This window comes from Bubalus bubalis, chromosome 2 (assembly GCF_019923935.1).
Source record: "Bubalus bubalis isolate 160015118507 breed Murrah chromosome 2, NDDB_SH_1, whole genome shotgun sequence".
Classification (NCBI taxonomy): domain Eukaryota; kingdom Metazoa; phylum Chordata; class Mammalia; order Artiodactyla; family Bovidae; genus Bubalus; species Bubalus bubalis.
Genome location: NC_059158.1, coordinates 40925089 through 40942286, shown reverse-complemented (window position 1 = coordinate 40942286; position 17198 = coordinate 40925089).

Below are 17198 nucleotides of genomic sequence, written 5' to 3'. Positions count from 1 at the left end.
CAAGCCATAGGTGACTCTTAAATCGTACTTATTTGTGCCACTTTTTAAAGTGTTTTGAACAAGTTGACTCCAGTCTGAGCCTCTTGACAGTCCTGTGAGGAAGGTATTTATTCTAAGTACCCTGTTCATGTTTGTAAGTGTGCACACTTCCTGCAGCAACACGTAGAACCTGCTAGTTGTGGGGGTACTCAAAAAAAGCTTCTGTTTAAAGGGAAAGAAATCGAGGATCTAGAGTGGCAGGGACACAGCAATGGGTGACCTGATCCCTTTGTACTTATTCTGTCTTCGTTGTGAGAAAGTTCTTGAGAATAGTCTGCCTTCTGAACTCTTAGTCCGGGTTTCCTGGAATCTGCCCTTCCAGACTCCCTTCCTGTCCTCTAAAAAGCCACATTTCCGCTGGCTACTCCTGACAATAAATTCTCCATGTACTTTCCACGTCCGAATTCTGTCAGGCTGCCTCCCTCATTGCTCTCTCCTCCACGCTGACGTCTTCAGCCCAGGCTTGCTCTGGTCTGAATCACTGTGAAGCCTCCTCGTCCTCTGTGTTTTCATCGAACCTACCTCCCACCCCCAGGAGCACTTTAAAAGACTTCCTTTGGCCTGGTTTCTGATTTAACTTTCTTAACAGGGACCTTTAAAGTCAGCTTCGTTTAACGTTACAGCGCCTTACCAACTACACCCAGAAGGGGGGTTTCCTTCCTTTTTCAGAAGGAACCCTTCACCTTTCTTCTGAAACTTCCTCACACAAATCTCCTCCTCCTTTGGGCTTTTCCTCTGCATGTTTCTCCAGTTCTCTGTTTTTCCTTCCTTTCTGACAGGAAAGGCCATTAGCCTTTTATCTGCCTTGGGTAGTCACCTTACTTTTTGTGTATGTTTGGCCCTTTCAAACTGTGGTTCCCTGTAAGGCAGCTTTATTGTGTTGTCTTGTGTTGTTCTGTATCTTCCACAGTAAGTGTTCAGTGAATTGTTTTTAAGTAATTAAATAATTTCCTGGAAGAAATTGAAGTAAAAATAGGTCAGTTACAGCCATTATACCCCTAGGGAACAGAGCGGAAGCGAATGTTAAAACTGTCCTGTAGCTAAATTACCACAACTTGAGGCTCATGGGGACACCAAGAGGAAGAGAAAAAAAAAAAAAAAAAAATACCTTCACAATAAAAATACTACAAGCCACTTGAAAAAAGGTCCATACAGTCAAAGTTGTGGTTTTTCCAAAAGTCATGTATGGATGTGAAAGTTGGACCATAAAGAAGGCTGAGCACTGAAGAATTGATGCTTTTGAACTGTGGTGTTGAAGAAAACTCTTGGGAGTCCCTTGGACTGCAAGGAGGTCAAACCAGTCAAACAGAAAAGAAATCAATCCTGGATATTTATTGGAGGGACTGATGCTGAAGCTCCAATACTTTGGCCACCTGATGTGAAGAACCAACTCATTAGAAAAGACCCTGTTGCTGGGAAAAATTGAAAGCAGGAGAAGGGGATGACAGAGGATGAGAGGATTGGATAGCAACACTGACTCAATGGACATGAGTTTGAGGAAACTCTGGGAGGTAGTGATGGACAGGAAAGCCTGGCGTGCTACAGTCCATGGGGTTGAAAAGAGTCGGACTCGACTGAGTGACTGAACAACAGCAATACTCAAAAACACATTCATTCCAACATGAAAATGAATGGGCAAAACAGGAGGATTAATACTCCTTGGAACTTGATGTAATAGATCTATCTGAAAGAAACTTTAAGGGGAAAACGGCAGTTTTCAAATGAAGGCAAAGAATGGAAAGTACTGAAAGAAAGGGGAAAAAGGACATGACATTGTGAGAAAAGAAGAGGTGTATTTGAAAAGGAATCAAATGATCTAGAAATAATATACTCGCTGAAATGACTGAGTGAAAGAAAATCTTGCTCAGCATTCACTCAACTGAGCAACCTGTCAGTCTGTACTTCCAGCTCAGCTGGTTAGTGCCCTCCTGCAGTCCCGTGCCCTCCGTGACTGCCCCCTCACAGGGCTTACCACACTGCCCTATAGCTGCCTCTTTCCTCCCCTGTTAGACTGTAAGTTCTCTGGGCACACTGGACTGTCCTATTCATGGTTGGCACAGTGCCTGTCACATGGCAAGAACCCAGTGAATATTCACTAGAAAATGAATGAATGAGCAAAAGTACCTTTAACCATTACAAAGTTATTTATGTTAGCACCACTTAAAGAATGAAAACTTTAGGAAGACCCATATGTCCCCAAAGCAGGATCAAATAAACAGCAGAAAATTAACAAAATACTGGGACTTCCCTGGCGGTCCATCGGTTAAGACTCCACACTTCCACTGTAGGGGACTCGGGTTTGATCCCTGGTCAGGAAACTTAAGATCCAGCATGCCATGTCATATGGCCCCCAAAAAGAGAAATAATACATAATACTGTTGTAGACCTTGAGAATGGTTAGGTACATAGATTAGCAGTCCCTGGGATCATGTGGGGAACTACCATTAGAATGAAAAGACAGAATACAAAATAGCAATTTCTCATTATTGCAACCAAGATGAGGTCAGGCTAATCAGGTCAGGAAGCAACTTGCTGCTGCTGCTGCTGCTGCTGCTGCTGCTGCTAAGTCACTTCAGTCGTGTCCGACTCTGTGCGACCCCAGAGACGGCAGCCCACCAGGCTTCCTCATCCCTGGGATTTTCCAGACAAGAACACTGGAGTGGGTTGCCATTTCCTTCTCCAATGCGTGAAAGTGAAAAGTGAAAGTGAAGTCGCTCAGTCGTGTCCGACTCTAGCGACCCCATGGACTGCAGCCCACCAGGCTCCTCCGTCCACTGGATTTTCCAGGCAAAAGTACTGGAGTGGGGTGCCATTGCCTTCTCTAGGAAGCAACTTGAGGTGATGCCAAAGCCAGAAAGAATTCAGGCCTCACCTGGGGAGGAGTGAGCTATACCAGGTGTCAGAATTTATCCTGGTATAAAGAAGATGGGTTTGTCTGGATGCAGACTTCGTGTTTATTACTTTGGGGTGAAAACGTTCTGGCTGCTGCCTCTGTTCACCTGCTTGCCTGGAGTAGGGATGGGGAGCACGGGCCTTCCTTCTGTCCTGAATCCCTGGGGTTCCATACCTGCCTTAACTCAGGAAACACCTCTTGTCCTAATTAGGCTCAAAAAAGGTACATCGTAACTGGCACTGTCTCAGGAATTCTGGCACATCATGCAGGTCACTGGACATATTGTTATGTGAGATCACTAAGCCTTCCAGGAGAAACATGGAAGACAGATATGAAACTAATTGGTCCCAAGGTCTTGGGATGAAGCCTACAAGAGTGAGGAGGGGAAATGGGACCTCTTCACTCAGGGGAGAGTGGGCATGTCACCGTGAGCACAGTAATCACCCTAGAGTCGGAAAGGACCAGACGCCTAGTTGGTGTTCTGTTGTGTTATCCTCCTCTTGATGGAGAAAGGTGAGTCTCTTGTGCCCCATGTCTGTCTGTCCTGAAAGGTGGGAAGAAGTTTTCTTCTCCTGCAGTAAAAGTCAAACAACAATGGGCCCTTGCCCCAAGTCTGAGTGAGTTTGGAGATTAAGACAACATCAGGACTTTTCATTCAATGGAAGGATACTCAGCACTGAAAAGACATTGATTTGGGCAATGACATGGATGAGTCTCAAAAATATTATTCTAAGTGAAATAATCCAGATACACAGAACACATGTATAATTCCATTTAAATGAAGCTGTAAAACAGGCAAAATGAATCTACGGGGTTAAAAATCAAAACAGTGGTTGCCTATGGAGGAATGACTGAAAAGAGGCAGGAGGACATTTTGACGGGGGGAATAAAAGCCTTCTTCATCCTGACTGGGGTGGTGGTTACTTGAGTGGGTACACTAGTAAGAGCTCACCAAATTGTATTCTTAAAATCGGGGCATTTTCTTGTAAGATCATTATTCCTTAATTAAGGAAGAAATATTGGAGTAGGAGATGGCAAGCCACTCCAGTATTCTTGCCTGGAAAATTCCACAGACAGAGAAGCCTGGCGGGCTACGGTCCATGGGCTCATAAAGACTTGGAGATGACCGAGCACGCATGCATGCAAGGGAGAAATATTTTAGAACTAAGATTCTTGTTGTTCCCTTTTAGTAGGTATCTAAGGGTTCTAAAGGGAAGGTGTTGTCACAACATCTATTGCACACATTCATGTGAATTCTTACATAACGAGAAACAGAACCATTCCTTTTTCTCTTGCTTCCCTGCCAGCCCATGCTGCTACTGCTAAGCCGTTTCAGTCATGTCCGACTCTGTCCAACCCCATAGACGGCAGCCCACCAGGCTCCCCCATCCCTGGGATTCTCCAGGCAAGAACACTGGAGTGGGTTGCCATTTCCTTCTCCAATGCATAGAAGTGAAAAGTGAAAAGGAAGCTGCTCAGTTGTGTCCAACTCCTAGCGACCCCATGGACTGCAGACTACCAGGCTCCTCCATCCATGGGATTTTCCAGGCAAGAGCATGGCAGAGTCTAAATCCTTCTGTGCAGGGCTGTCCTGATAAGTGTTTAAGAACTAGCTTTCTAGGAAAAGAAAAACCCTGGTTCATAGCACTTGCTGATAAATGTGGTGTAAATACTCTCACCAGGGCTGATTTCATTGCTGCTGATGTGATGTCAACAAGCGTGGACTTGGGGAGAAATGGGTACAGTTGAATTTCACAAGCCAGTAGGAGCCAGCTCCAGCACACCCCTGCAACAAGCCTTTATTGCAAAACTTCAGGGGAGTCTTGGCAGAGCTGAGGGAGCAGCTGTTAAAAGTGGTGTGAGGCTCTGGGGCAAGCAGTCATTGCCTGTTAGCTTGAACGTGAAGGGTGGCAGGAGGAAGGGACACTGCACTAAAGTGGTGGTGTGAAAGACCACCCGCCTGTAAGAGCGGTCAGCCTTGCTAGATATGGTGGTTTAGCAGCCATGTAATTGGGGTTAGCAACCCGTTGGCAGCGTCAGGATTTTTAAGTGAAAATATGGATTAATAGATAGCATCACTGACATGCATTTGAGCAAACTCCAGGAGATCATGAAGGACAGGGAAGCCTGGCGTGGTACACTCCGTGGGGTCCCAAAGAGTCGGACATGACTGAGTGACTGAACAGCAACAACGTGTGTTAGTTCATTTAAAGTTCCTGAATTCTGATTTCTCTTTGGAAGAACAGAGAGGAATATCTGGCACCACGGGGCCTGCATTCCCTCCTGAAAAGAACAGGTCATAACAGGGTAGAAGCTGCATCTCAACAACATACCTACTGCAATCCAGGGTTTGCCTGCATGGCTCTGGTTGGCATGTAAGTTTGTAAATCCTGCTTCAGGTTGTGCCACCTCTGAGAATTGGTTTGGTTTCTGGTAGAACTGTGTGTGTGTAGATGGTTACCTACTGGATGAACTGAAGAATACCCCACACAGCCACAATTCTCCAGTTGGAGGATCTAGACTTGATGTCTCAGGGTACCCATGTTCACTCTGGGTGCTCTTGGGACACCAAGGGACAGCAGCACCTGGCTAGGGCATTGCCGGGACCCCTCGTTCTCTATTCTGGCAGAACATTAGAATCACTGAAGTGAAGTGAAGTCACTCAGTTGTGTCAGATTCATTGCGACCCCATGGACTGTAGCCTACCAGGCTATTACTTGGATGGAGAATCACTGAAGGAGTTTTTTTTGTCTTTGTTTTTAAAAAAAAAAGCTCAGCTCTGAGCCCAGACAGTTTCCTAAGAATCTCTGGGAATAGAGTCTGGAAATTTAAATGTTTCAGAGAAGCTCTGCAGATGACCATAATATGTTTTTTGTTTGTTTTGGTTTTAAGGAAGGCACCATGTAAAGGTGCTTTTTCCTTGGACCAAAGGAAGAATCACATGTAGCCTCTAGCTTACGTTCTCTTTCCTCCCCAGGTTGTAGTTCCTGTTCCTTCCTCAAAGAGAGGAACAGGGCAGTAAGGGAGGTGTGGCTTGCTCACCCCACCCCTGCGCGGGACTAGGTAGAAGTTGTATCTTGCACATAAGAGCTGGGCCAGGGTTCCAGCAGGACACAGAGGCAGAATGACCTTTGGCTCACAGTGAAGCTAGATGCCCTGTGAGAGTTCAGGAGGGACAGAAAGTAAAAATGCCCCTTGAGTCCTTCCGCCAATATGCATAGAACACCTCCTGTATGCCAAGCATTGTTGCAGATGCTGGAGATACAGCAGTAAGCAAAACAGACAAAAATGCCTGCCTTCATGGAACTGGCATTCTTATTTATTTATTTTTAATTTTGGATGTGTTGGGTCTTTGTTGCAGGGCACGGGCTCTTCATTGCTGCTCACAGGCTTTCTGTAGTTGTGACGAGCAGTGGCTACTCTCTAGTTGCAGTGCATGGGCTTCTTGTTGCGGTAGCTTCTTTTTTTTTTTTTTGCGGAGCATATGAAATCAAAAGATGCTTGCTCCTTGGAAGAAAAGCTATGACCAACCTAGACAGCATATTAAAAAACAGAAGCATTACTTTGCCAACAAAGGTCCATCTAGTTAAACCTATGGTTTTTCCAGTAGTCATGCATGGATGTGAGAGTTGGACCATAAAAAAGCTAAGCGCTGAAGAATTGATGCTTTTGAACTATGGTGTTGGAGAAGACTCTTGAGAGTCCCTTTGACTGCAAGGAGACCAAACCAGTCAATCCTAAAGGAAATCAGTCCTGAATATTCATTGGAAGGACTGATGCTGAAGCTCTAATACTTTTGTTAGGGGAAGCACACTGACTGAAACCGCCCACCCTGGGCAGGCCCTTTAGTAACCATTCGCATGAGCTGTTTTATGACAGGAGATCCTGGTAAGGAATATGGAACTAATAAGCCACCACAAACTGGAAGAGTTTGGGAAAGGTCAAAAGGAGACACCGCGTGTCCATCCACTTCCCAGAATCCCTCTCGCTAGCATCCATCTTGGCTGAGCGATGCGTGCGCCACCAGGAAAGACTCAGAATTAGAATGATTGGCCAAAGACAACCCGGAAGCTAATCCCATCATCATAAAACCCAAGACTGTGAGCCACTGGCAGAGCAGTTCTCCTGGGTTCCCTTACCCTGCTGCTCTCCACCCGGGTGCCCTTTCCCAATAAAATCTCTTGCTTTGTCAGCACATGTGTCTCCTCGGACAATTCATTTCTGAGTGTTAGACAAGAGCCCAGTTTTGGGCCCTGGAAGGGGTCCCCGTTCCTGCAACACTTTGGCCACCTGATGTGAAGAACTGACTCATTGGAAAAGACCCTGATGCTGGGACAGATTGAAGGCAGGAGGAGAAGGGGACAACAGAGGATGAGGTGGTTGGATGGCATCACCGATTTGATGGACATGAGTTTGAGCAAGCTCCAGGAGTTGGTAATGGGACAGGGAAGCCTGACATGCTGCAGTCCGTGGGGTTGCAGAGTCAAACACGACTGACTGAACAGGCTCTAGGGTGCTTGGGCTCAGTAGTCGTGGCACAGAATGCGGGCTCAGTAATTGTGGCACATGGGCTTAGTTGCTCCACAACATGTGGGATCTTCTTGGACTAGGACTCAAGCCTGGGTCCCCTGTATTGGTAGATGGATTCTTAACCACAGGACCACCAGGGAAATCCCAGAGCTGGCATTCTAATGCGGGAGGCAATAAACATCATTAGAAAATCAGTATAACGGAAGGCAATAAGGGAGACAAATAAAGCAAGGGAAGGGGACTGGGAACGTGTTGTGGTATTGCATGTTGGGGACTATGTGGGAATGAGGAAAGGCATTGGTGAGAAGGTAACACATAAGCAAATATGTAGAGGAGGTGAGAGGGTGAGCCAGACAGGTATATGGCAAAAGAAAGGTCTAGATAGGAAGAATGACACAGGCATAGGCCCTGGGGGTGGAAGTTAGTCTGGAAGGTTGGAGGGAAAAGAGGTCAGATGCCTAGAGCAGAGGGAGAGGAGGGAGAACAGTGGAAAGGAGGTCAGGAAGTTGAGCCTTGTAGGCTATTGGCTGTGGGCTTGGCTATGACACCCCTGGTGGTGCAGTGGTAAAGAATTTGCCTGTCAATGCAGGAGACTTAAGATTCCTGGGTCGGGAAGATCCCCTGAAGAAGGAAAAGGCAACCCACTCCAGTATTCTTGCCTGGAGAATCCCAGGGACAGAGGAGCCTGGTGAGCTACAGTCCATGTGGTAGCAGAGCTGGACATGACTGGGCCCAGCACAGCAGCAGCAGAGACATACACTGGATATATCCCTAATGTAGACCAGACAAAGGTGGCCCTTGAAAAGAGTGGGGAAACTGAGGCTAGAGTCATGGATATTCAGCCGGCTTTCTTTCCGATTTGCCCTAGAGCAATCAGAACGGTCAGCTGGGACAATATAGGGGGCTGGGACTGTGGTGGTTTGCTGAGCCCTGAGATGGGTGGAAAACTGCAGGGTGGGTGTATGTGTAACCCTGAAGGGTGGGGCCTGACAGAGGAGGCTGGACCGGCTGGGGCTCCTTGGAATCTGGTAAAGGAGGAAAGAGGACCCTCTACTCTCCCACAAGCACTTCCTACGCTCTCCAAGTGTCCTGCTTCCTATTCAGGAAAGATTAGTGGAGGGCCTACTCTGTGGTGGGGACTGTGCTACCTTCTGGGGACACAGAGACACAGAAGCCAAGATCCTGTCCCACTGGGTCTTATAAGGACTAAAGCCTCTGGTGAGATTTAACAATGTCATTTATGGGACTTCTCTGGTGGTCCAGAGGTTAAGAATCTGCATGTCAGTGCAGGGGATATGGGTTTGATTCCTGGTCCAGGAAGATCCCACATGCTGCAGAGCCATTAAGCCCGTGTGTCACAACTACTGAGTCTGCACTCTAGAGCCCCATGCTCTGCAACAAGAGAAGCCATCGCAATGAGAAGCCCGCCCGTCGCAGCTAGAGAGTAGCCCCTTCTCACCGCAACTAGAGAAAGCCTGAATGCAGCAGCGAACACCAGCACAGCCAAAAAGATTTTTTATAAGCATCATTTGTCGCATTTCCTCGCATTCCTAGCACCGTGCCTATTTGTTAAAAGAAAAGAAGGAAGAGAGAATCCTGGTGGGAAGAAAGAAGAAATCACACAGCTCTTTGATGGAAGGAGTGGATTTTAGTGGTTTGTTATGTAACTCTCCCAGAGTTTCAGCTGTCCCAGAAAAATGGAAAACAGGAGCTTTGCCATGGAGAAGATGCACTGATTGTATATCTCAGATGGAGAATCAGTGCTTCTTGGATGGAGGCTGGCGTGGGGTTGTTGCAGGGAGGAAGCCAATTCTGACTCCATGTTGGAAACTGTTTCTTTGACTTGCTTTTCATCGTTTTTATTACTATATAATGCTCTGTGGCTTGCCTGGAGGACCCTGCCTCTCTGCTTGACTATAAACTAAAGTGTTTTTGTTCAGCTCATGGAGAGATGGTTTGTCCCTGCCCACCTGTGAATAGAAGAGATTAGCTCACCCCTTCCAAAGGCGGGCCATTCCCTTAGAGATGCTTTGCAAGACTGAAGACCCTTTCACTTTACTTCCCCACTGCCTTTTGACATTGGTTCCTCATTGCTTCTTTCTCTCTGATCTATAAAAGAACCTGGCATCCAGACCCCAATAAGATGGTTATTTTGAGGCAGTAGCCTGCCATCTTTTCGGTCTGCCGGCTCCCGGTTTAAAGTCTCTTCCTTGCCTCAACACCTGTCTCAGATTCATTGGCCTATTGTGCGGCCAGCAGAGCAAGCTTGGACTTGGTAAACAGGAGGAGACGGGCAGAGTAGCTCAGGCTGGGAAGTGCTCACGGGAGAAAGGTCATCGGGACAGGAAGGGCAGCTGGCTGCTTGGAAACAATCTGTCCTTTCTCCACTTGGAAACCTCCAAGCTGCTCATGTTTCTCCATGCGCTGCTGCTGAGGGCCCTTCGGGCCTCAAGAAAGGCCCATAGCTGTTTGGAGATAAAAGAGAGCCTGATCTGGGGTGTGAGGCCCCACCTGCCGGTCGTGTGCTCACCCTCCAGGCGCCTGGGAAGGCGCCGCCTGGCACCGTTCCGGGGCTCAGGCCTTGCGTTGCTGGCTCCCATCTGGCGCCTCTCTGCCCAGACCCCTGCCTTGGCTCTGAGGGTGAGGGGTGGGGGGGCTGTCCTCCCCAAGAAATATGATCCCTCCCTCTGCTCCCGGCCGGCCCCCCTCTCCCAGGGGCTGGGGGTGTAGCTCAGCCTCCTGCTTGTTCCCTGTTAGGCCAGCCCCCACCCCGCTGCTGTTTCACGCAAGGCCCTCCGTCCTCATTCCCAGGACCCCACCCTGGGCCCCCCCTCCACCCCCAGGCGAGCCTCTGGTGACCTTGAGGCCTTCTGGAATAAAGAAGGGGCGGGGCCCGGGCCTTGCACAAGCCTGGCCCAGTCCCCGAGAACTGCCAGCTTTGAAGCTAGATGGTTCACACGCCAAAGAAGAGCTGTTTATGGTCCTCACTGACACCTCCAGGCCACCCGCGTCAGGACTGACACGTCTGCTGTCTTGTCTTTCAGGTCCCCGCGCCCTCAGGGAGTCTCCCCCTGCGGAGGGCGGGTGGTTTGCCGCCCTGGGTCCCTCCAGGCGCCAGTCGGCTCTGGGAATAATCACATCCCTCCGACTGACAAGTTAGGAGCACTGGGAGCAGAAAGGGGCCGGGCGCAGAGAAGGGGAAATGTGGGGAGCGTCCTGGGGCAGGGCAGGGTAGGAGCAGGGCTGCCTGAGCCTGGCACTCACGCTGACGGGCAGCTGATGGCACCAAGCCCTCCCAGGAGACGGGAAGATCAATACTGGAGGGACAGGATGGGAAATGCTGGCCGTTTGGAGGAGGGGACAGGAAAGACTGGTCTGGGAGGGAGGCGAGCTTTCTTCATCCCTCCTCCTCCAAAGCCAGGGGCTAGCTGGGAAGGCCCACCCCTCCACTGGCACCAGCGGTTGGCCTCTGCCCATCACGTGACTACCCAGACAGCCCACCCCCTCACCCCCATCTGGGCCAGGTCGGGGAGGGGGCGGCGGCTAGAAGACTGCAGGGGGGAGGCTGTGAGGGGAGGAGGGGCGGGGGCAGCGCTGCAGGAGCAGGTTTCAGCCAGCTGCCTGAGTCTCCTCTGGAGCCACGTCAGCCCCCACTCCCAGGTCTGACAGTCACAGGCGACTAAGCTCTTGGCAGGTGCTGTGCTTGACTGAGGCTGCAGGCCAGGGTGGGGGGCAAGGGGGTCCCAGGGAACAGGCCAGCCTGTCCCCTCCGGGGCTTGGCTCACTGAGGATAAATGCCTCTCTGGAAAGTCCTCACTCGCCCCTGAAAAACCCCTTCACAAACCCCTGGAGATCTCAAGGGTATTTCTCTTGCTCTCTCTCACACACACACACACACACACCATCCAGGTCCCAAATGTTGACATTTCCTCCCTAGCAGCCCCCAAATGCCCTCTGAGGCCCCAGGGCTGCCTGTGAGGAGCCCTCTGGGTGCCCCCAATCTGCACACAAAGCCGCCTCTGCATTCCAGGGCAGAGGTTTCTTGCCAGAAAGCCAGACTGCCTGTCATGTGGCTGCTCAGCCCTGCAGTTCCTGCTTGGGCACTGCTCCCTCCCTCTTTTCCGCTCTGTGGGCTACAGGGAACTAAGTTCTTCCATCTTTCTTACAGCTTGAAAGCAGAACTAAGAAGAGAAAAAAGCCATGAGGCTTATCCATGCCAAGGACCCCCAAAAGCCCTGAAATGGATGTACCCGTACTCAGAGGGAGATGTGTTCATGATCATTGGATCAGAGCGTCCTGTGTATAAATAAAATTCTGTATCCACTTCCCTTTAGCACCTTAGCTCAGCAGACAAAGCCTGCCAGGGCCAAGCTCCCGTGGCCCCCTCCTCCCAGGTCCTGCCATTCCCCAGGCCCTAGACATCGCACTGTGTGCGACTCCCTGCTCTTTTTCCTGGTCTTGCCCTGGTCTCTCAAGCCCATATCTCTTCTGCTTTTAATGCCTTACCCCACCTTGTCCGCCTGGGGAGTATACTCATCTCTCAGGCTACCTCTGCTGGAAGTCTTCCTTGATGGAACCCTCTGCTCTCTGCAGACTTCAGTGCCCCTTCTCTGAATGTTCACAGCTCCCTGTTCAAAGCATTCCCACATTATATTTCAGTAGTTAACAGGCCCAGCTTCCTCATCAGGCTATGAGTTAACGGGCAGTTTAATCCATAACCTCTGCCTCAGGGCTGACAGTGTTTAATCCATAACCTCTACCTTAGGGCTGACACACATGGCCTCTACCGTAGTAAATGCTCAAGATACACTTGCCAACTGAATGCATGAGTTTAATGAATGGGGCAGAAGAGATCAAAGTGCACAGAGAGGAGCACCAGGTCTCTGAGGAGGGAAGGGAATTCCAGCAGTGGATATTAAGGAAGACTTCCTGGAGGAAGCAAACAAGTTATTTACCGGGTGGAGACATTCCAGGCTTAAGGAACAGATTAATCAAGAGTAGGGGAGTGGGGAAGCCATAGAAGAGGTCTTCTGTCAGGAATAACATTCACTGAGTGCTTCCTCTGTACCAGGCCTTACTCTTCAGTTCAGTTCAGTTCAGTTCAGTCGCTCAGTCGTGTCCGACTCTTTGCAACCCCATGAATCGCAGCACGCCAGGCCTCCCTGTCCATCACCAACTCCCAGAGTTCACTCAGACTCACGTCCATCGAGTCAGTGATGCCATCCAGCCATCTCACCCTCTGTTGTCCCCTTCTCCTCCTGCCCCCAATCCCTCCCAGCATCAGAGTCTTTTCCAATGAGTCAACTCTTCGCTAGAGGTGGCCAAAGTACTGGAGTTTCAGCTTCAGCATCATTCCTTCCAAAGGAATCCCAGGGCTGATCTCCTTCAGAATGGACTGGTTGGAAGGCCTTACTCTTAAACCCTCTTATTTAATAGTTACAAACAACCACAGGAGATTAGTACTATAAATATCCCCATTTCACAGATGAGGAAAGTGAAGTTTAACTACTGGCCCAAGGTGTTGAGGTTAGATTTGATGAGAGAAGCAGATCAACCAGAAGTGATCAACAGAATATGGAATTTGACTTTATACAAGGGGCCAGGTACTTAAATCACTGATGCTGGGACTTCCCTGGTGGTCCAGTGGTGAAGACTCCGTGTTCCCAATAGAGGTTGCTCTGGTTTGATCCCTAGTCAGGGAACTAGATCCCACATGCCACAGCTAAGACCCGGCTCAGCCAAATAAATAGTTAAAAAAAAAAAAAAGAATTGATGCTTCTGAGTCTAAAATCCTCATGACAAGCAGTGGGGAAGGGAAGATGGATGTGAAGTTGGGGGGAACAAGAAGGAAGAACCAGTGAGAAAAGGCTGGGACTCTAGAGGATGAACAGGCAGCTACGCCAAGACAGCAACTTCAGGGACACAGGTGACCTACAGGAGAAGTCGGCATCCTTTGTCCTGGAGCTAAACACACACCCGGCCCAGGACTAGACAAGCTGAAGGAGGTTCATAGAGAACCCCCAGATCTCCATCAACACGCGTGAGCTGCAGGAGTGCTGGAGCCCTGCACCGACCACAGGAGTGAACGAGGTTCTTGTGTCCCGTCCTGCCTCCATGGTTAGCTTACAGGAAAGGCAATCCTGGGATCATGGTTCAGCTTAGCTCAGCTGGCACAGCCCAGAGCTACCAGGTCAGGGTCCCAACCCAGACCTCATGTGTATAAGGAAGAAATGACTGGGAAGTCGATCAGAGCCAAGCCAGGAGGGTCTTGGCAGCACGCCAAAGAGTTTGGGATTTCTTCGTGTGATCACTGTGCTGGTTTTCGAGATTGTGTGTCGAATTGGAAGCGAAGGTGGGACGAGCCCTTAGTGATATCCTGGAGGTGTTGGGCACACTCGGGCTGGGGTGGGAGGCAAGATGAGATGCCCATGGATCCCTGGGATAGATTCTAAATTGGGTGGTAGAGGCTGCGTGTAAATGAGGAGACGAGAAGCTGAGCTTCAGGTGGTGCCTGCGGGCGAGAAGCAAGTCAGGCAGAAAGGCTGGCAGGATGGTACGGGCTGAGGTCAGGGAGGTGGGAGGACCAGAGAAGCAGGGCCCTGGAAAATCTGGGGGAGGCAGGGGCGTGCGGGCGTCTTGGACCCTCCTTCTTGGGCAGCTCGGATGGTGCCTGGGCCCTGTTTGGAGTTGGGCCAATGTAGTGTGGCCTCCTGCCCGTGCCTTGGCCCACTCTGTGCCCCCTCCCCCCACCCCGGTGTCAAGGGCAGGTTCAGATGTTCAGCCCCTGCTCTGGAAGCCCAAGGCTCCGGCAGCTGAAGGGTGAAATAAGCCTCTGGGCTCAGGGTGTGATGTTTGTCCTTCCTGCATGCCTCCTGAGGCCCCACTGCGTGCAGGACACTGGGCTTTGCTGGGGACGGGGCCCTGCCTGTCGGGAGCCTGGAAACAGTCTGGTGGGAGGCAGAGGAAGAAACTGGGCCCTGCTGTGGAGGGGAGAGGAACACCAAGGAGGGAGGCCTCCCCAGACATGGGAGGAATTTAGGAAGAAGTGGTATTTACATATGTTTCCCATCAAGCCCCTAGATCTAACCACGGGGACAGGAGATTCAGAGGCCAGCTCTGCAGTCAGCAGACCGTGGGAGATGTAGGCTCAGCGACCCAGCGTCTTCCTAGCCAAATGGTGTGGGAAAACAGAAAGAACGAGGTGAACCTATGCATGAAAAGAGAGTTGATAGACACAACAGCCCATTGTAACATGTGGACCTTATTAGGATCCTGATTTTTTTTTTTTTTAATGATGATCAGTTAGTCTGCTCAGGCTGCCATAACAAAATACCACAGACTGAGAAGCTTAAAAACAACAGAAATGTATTCCTCACAGTTCTGGAGGCTTGAAGTCCCAGATCAAGGCCTGGCAGTGTGCTCTTTCTTCTGAGGATTGTTTTCCTAGCTTGAAGACGACCACTTAGTCTCAGGTGGCCTTGCCTCGGAGTGTGCAGGGGTGTGTGTGGGAGGGGGGTAGTGGGGTGGGGAGAGAAAGGGCTCCTCCCTTTCTTGAAAGGCCACCGGTCCCATCAGATTCCAACCTCACTCTTATGACCTCCTTTAAACTTGCGCGTGTGCTAAGTCACTTCAGTCATGTCTGACTCTGCGACGCTATGGACTATAACCTGCCAGGCTCCTCTGTCCATGGAATTCTCCAGGCAAGAATACTGGGGTGGGTTGCCATGCCCTCCTCTAGGGGAGCTTCCCAACCCAGGGATCAAACCTGAGTCTCCTGTGTCTCTTGCATTAGCAGGCGTGTTCTTTACTGCTGAGCCACTGGGGAAGCCCCGTTTAACCTTAATTACCTGGTAAAGGCCCTATTTCCAATTTCAGCCACCCGGGAAGTTAGGGCTTCAATATGTGAATTTAGGGGGGACACAAGTCAGTTCACAGCAGGTGGCATTTGTGAGGCATTGGCACTTTGCTGACTAGGCATTTGATATTGAGGAATTACTGCAAATTGTCTCCTGGGATGGGCTTCCCAGGTGGCGCTAGCGGTAAAGAACTCACCTGCCAATACAGGACACATGAGAGGCACGGGTTCAATCCCTGGGTCGGGAAGATCCCCTGGAGGAGGGATGGCAGCCCACTCCAATATTCTTGCTTGGAGAATCCCATGGACAGAGGAGCCTGGCAGGCTATAGTTCATGGGGTCACAAAGAGTCAGACATGACGGAAGCGACTTAGCACACACACATCTCTTAGGATATGATAATGGTATGAGTGTTTCCCATATATACATATGCATATACATATGCATGAAGTGAAGTGAAGTCGCTCAGTCATGTCCGACTCCTTGTGACCCCATGGACTGTAGCCCGCCAGGCTCCTCCATCCATGGGATTCTCCAGGCAAGAACACTAGAGTGGGTTACCATTTCCCTCTCCAGGGATACGTGTGCGTAACATGCATAAAATATTTGTAAATGCATGTGCATGTATAGCGTAATATTCCCAATGTATATATTGTGTGTGAGTATATATATTTCCTTACTTTTTATCATAGAAGCACACGGAAATATTTGTGGGTGAAATCACCTGATTGACTTCAACCTGGTCTGGGAAGAGGCAGGGTGAATGTGGCTGTAGATGGAATAAGGCTGACCATGAGTTGATGGTTGCTGGATCCGAGTTATGAATTCCTGGGGGTGCGTTATATTATTCTGTCTCTTTTTGCATATGTTCCAAATTCTCCATAACAGAAAGTGAGGCGAGTTAGTGAGGTTTAGACATGAGGGGCGGAGAAGGCAATGGCACCCCACTCTAGTACTCTTGCCAGGAAAATCCCATGGATGGAGGAGCCTGGTAGGTTATGGTCCGTGGGGTCGCGAAAAGTCTGAACCGACTGAGCAACTTCACTTTCACTTTTCACTTTCATGCATTGGAGAAGGAAATGGCAACCCACTCCTGTGTTCTTGCCTTGAGAATCCCAGGGACGGAGGAGCCTGGTGGGCTGCTGTCTGTGGGGTCGCAGAGAGTCGGACACGACTGAAGTGACTTAGCAGCAGCAGCAGACATGAGGGAAGAAGGCATCTGCTAGAAGAAATTGCTTAGGCGAAACTCTGAGGGAGGGAAGCTCTTGGGCATGGGAGGCCCCAGCGTTTCACAGGTGCTGGAGCGTGAAACTGCCTGGTGCTTTGGGTACCAGAGCAACTGAGGCTCAGCCCCTACCCTCCAGGACAAAGACCAGTCTCAGTGGAGGGCCCTTGCTCAGGTCAAGTGAGACCAGAACCCAGTGGGAGAGCCCTGAAGGGCCTGTGAGACTTGAATAAAGGGAAGAGAAGCAGAGATCATTGTTCTGGAAGGGCTGGGAGACTAAGTCGTAAAGGAGGGAGGCAGAGACAACCCAGTGGGCTGGGAGCAGGGAAGCTCGAGGATGGAGCAGCAAAAACTGGTCATCCAGGCTTCCAACCAAATCTGCTGGAATTGTAGGACGCTGACCTCTGCTTTAGAAATCTGACTTCTTTTTTGTGTGTTTCTTACTGGGTGACTTTGGGCAAGTTACCTAACCTCTCTGATCCTCAGTTTTTTCTTCTGTAAAATGGAGGTCATAATAGGGCCCACCTCATAGGACTGTTGTGGTGTTAAATGTGAAAATACTTGTACAGCACTAAGAAAGAGTGTGTGTTCGTTATTATTAACATCAGAGTTTCAGGGAGGAAGTTGCCTTCCCTTGGGGCAAGAAGGTGGAGACA